This window comes from Sinocyclocheilus anshuiensis, unplaced genomic scaffold (assembly GCF_001515605.1).
Source record: "Sinocyclocheilus anshuiensis isolate Anshui unplaced genomic scaffold, SAMN03320099.WGS_v1.1 scaffold315, whole genome shotgun sequence".
Lineage (NCBI taxonomy): Eukaryota > Metazoa > Chordata > Actinopteri > Cypriniformes > Cyprinidae > Sinocyclocheilus > Sinocyclocheilus anshuiensis.
In genome coordinates, this window is record NW_015548210.1 from 1,431,947 (window position 1) to 1,435,559 (window position 3,613).

Consider the following 3,613-nt stretch of genomic DNA (forward strand, 5'->3'; position numbering starts at 1 on the left):
GTATATGCTCGGCCCTGGCAGCTTTTAGAGCCTGTCTATAGCTGGACATACTGTTTTTCCATGCAATTCTAAAAACTTCCAAGTTAGTTTTTCGCCATTTGCGCTCAAGATTACGCGTTTCTTTCTTGAAAGAATGTGTATTATTGTTGTACCATGGCGCAGTACGTTTTTCCCTAACCTTTTTGAATTTGATGGGGGCAACAGCTTCTAATGTATTAGAGAAGATAGTGCCCATGTTGCTAGTAATTTCGTCTAGTTCATGTGTATTTATGGGTACACAGAGCAGTTGAGATAAATCAGGTGGTCCGTGGTGTCCTGGCGCCGGAGTTAAGGACATCTGGAAAGATTGCGTCCTGGGTACACGGGCCTGTGCAGACAAACACACGGTGTAGAGGTGGTGGGAGTGTTTTTTTTTAAATAGACATGATTAGGAGATGGAGTAGTTTGTTACACAAGGACAAAGGGGCTACATCTAAGTAGCTACAGGGTAGTTAAAAAGTATTTTTTTTAAATATAATGTATGGTTTAGGTAGAACATTTTTTTTTAGGAAAGTGATATGTACAGTATATTTTTTAAATATCTGGGTAGGGAGGATGTTGTCACAATGTTGTAAATTCATGGAATAAAAATTTCTTTTTATTTTTACTGAGGCAAGTTTTCTTCCGCACACGTTAGCACTAATCAACTCCTGCGTAAAGCCACCTTCCCGTCACGACATCGGTGTCTGATCTTGTTGTTACATTGTGCATCAACTTACCCGACTACTTACCTGAACCACTTACCTGCTCTATGATCCCTTCATCTTCAGTCATCTCAGCATTCAGGATCCTTCACAAACCTGCATATCAAGTATCTTGTTTTTGCTCAGCTGTCTCAGCTCCAGCTATTGAACTATTACCTCTTACCTGTGATCATCACTTCCTCTTCCAAATCCTCTAAATAAAGCTCTATGTTGTGGATATTTACCTGTGTTGTCTCCTTCTGTGTGCTGACAGAAGACCAGACCTCGACATGCTGCACAATGCAGAGCCAAGCAGCGCTCAGAACCCGGATCCTCTTGCTAAACTCGTACAGGCCATTTGGCAGTTTCTTCAGCCACCGTCCAGCGCCGCTTCATAATCTGCCTCCACCTGTCCCATGGCCCATCCGACAACGTACTCTGGTGAGAAGGAGGAATGCAGAGGATTCCTACTCCAATGCTCACTCTTCTTTGAGATGCAGCCCTAAGTATTCCCCAGCGATTGGGCCAAGATCGCCTATATAATATCGCTCTTGTCTGGACGCGCACTTCAGTGGGCACAATCCATATGGGATGCCAACAGCCTCATTACCAACTCACTCACCTCATTTATCACTCACTTCAAAGAGGTATTTGGGCAAAACGACAGTGAACTATCAGTGAACAGCAAATGGTCATCTATGATGATGACTTGGGCTTGGAAAATGTCATCCAAAAGCTATCCGCATCTCTCAAACACCTCAGCCTGTAATGTGGACCTACCTGCTGCATCTCCTCTGCCCGCCATCTGCCTCACCTCTGCCCCCCCATCTGCCTCACCTTCAGCACCAGAATCCATGCAGATCGACTCCTACCACCTCACTCGTGCGGAGCGTCAACTGAAAATCACCAACAGTCTCTGCTTGTATTGCAGAGCAGCGGGACATATGGGGGCGGTTTCCTGGACAGAGATTAAGCCTAGTCCTAGACTAAAATGGCCCTTTAAACCAGATTAACAGAAATCTGCTTTCTCTGTCATGGTTTTAATTAGTCTTAGACTTCTTAGTCTTAGTATAGTCCAGAATTTAATAGGCTGATTTCCAGGAGGAAGACTAGAGCTACTTCAGGACTAAATTGAGGCTTAAATTAAACATACCAGGAGGCAGGTTTAACTTCAGATTAACATTGTTTCCAGTCTTTATATATCAAAATTATTGGCACCCTTGGTAGATATGAACAAAGAAGCCTGTGAAAATAAATCTTCAATGATAATAATTTTGATCTTTTATTACAAAAAAAAATAAAAATAAAATAAATAAATAAAAAATAGAAATAAATCACAAAACCCTAATGTTTCATAGACGTAAAATGGAAGAGTAATCTAATTTTAAAAGAAGTGTTTTTCTTTAATACACATTGGCCACGATGAATGGCACCCTTTTATTCAATACTTTTTGCTACATCCTTTTGCCAATTTAACAGTCTGGTCTGAGTGTCCTCTAATAATGCCTGTTATAATGCCTGATTGGAGAACACCTGACATGAGATCAAAGACCATTACTTCATCCAGATTCACTTCAGATTCACAGTTCCATGTTGAACTCTCTCCTCTTCAGTTTTCTATAGGGTTCAGGTCAGGGAACTGGGACGGCCATGGCAGAACCTTCGTTTTGTGCTCAATGACCCATTTTTTGTGTTGATTTTGATGGTCCTTTGGATCTGTTGAAAGGTACAACCACGGCCCATTATAAGGCTTTCTGACCCCGAGGCTCAACTATTTTCTGCAATTCTCCTGCTGTGATCCTTGAAGAGTCTTTGGCCACTCAAGCTATCCTCCTCACATTACATTAAGAAAGTATAGACACAGGCAATATACTATAAACAGATTTGTAACATTTCCTGTTGATTAGAACTCCTTAATTATTGTCCTAATGATCGAAATGGACATGTTCAATTCTTAAGATCTTTTCTTACTTTAATTTATTTTTTAATATATATTTTTTTACTTTCTATTTTGTGCCTTTTTCTTGACTTCATATATTTTGCAAAGCTCAACAATCTGTTGCTGCACATCAGAACTATATTCTTTGTTTTTGTTTTTCTCATTGTGATGGATGATAAAGGGAATTTGGCCTTTGTGTTCCTCATATTTATATTCCTGTGGAACAGGAAGTCATGGCTTGATAATTTCATGTTCCTAGTCACCCTGGTGTGGAATATAGATATGGGAATATAGATCCTCAGAAACTTTAGTCATAATAATTTCTAGGACTACAAATAATTGTGGCCAAGGTGTATTAGATAATTTTTTTCTTCATAATGCGATTTTGTTAACAAGTTAGATTTTTGTGATTTTAAAATTTATTTTATTTTTATTTACTTTTTTTTTTTGGAAAGATCAAAAGGATAAACATAACAGATTTATTTTCAAAACTTTTTCTGATCAGATTTTTTAGGGTGCCAATATAATTCTGACCATGACACTCTCTCTCTCTCTCTCTCTCTCTCTCTCTCTCTCTCTCTCTCTCTCTCTCTCTCTCTCTCTCTCTCTCTCTCTCTCTCTCTCTCTCTCTCTCTCTCTCTCTCTCTCTCTCTCTCTCTCTCTCTCTCTCTCTCTCTCTCTCTCTCTCTCTCTCTCTCTCTATAAAACAGCTGCTTTATGTATAACATAATAAATAATAAAAATAATAATGTTGCAAAACTGATAACAGCTGATTGCAAGAATGTAGGCAAGAATTCATAACAGAGATTTCTAGGCATTCCTTTTTTTTTATTCGACACCTGATGTGTGCAGTTTACTGCTGTTGTTGCTTGCTTTAAAAAAGTTTTCTCTTGTTCGGTAACGTTTTTTTTTTGTTAGTTTTTTTTGATTGCAGTCTTTTTTTCGGCTGCTA

General features: G+C 39.0%; 1 pseudogene; it reads right to left on the minus strand.

The window, feature by feature from the left end:
- The window catches only part of LOC107653695 (olfactory receptor 4D11-like), a 7,474-nt pseudogene extending 5,896 nt beyond the window's left edge, over positions 1-1,578 (minus strand).
- Positions 1,579-3,613: the final 2,035 nt, after the last annotated feature.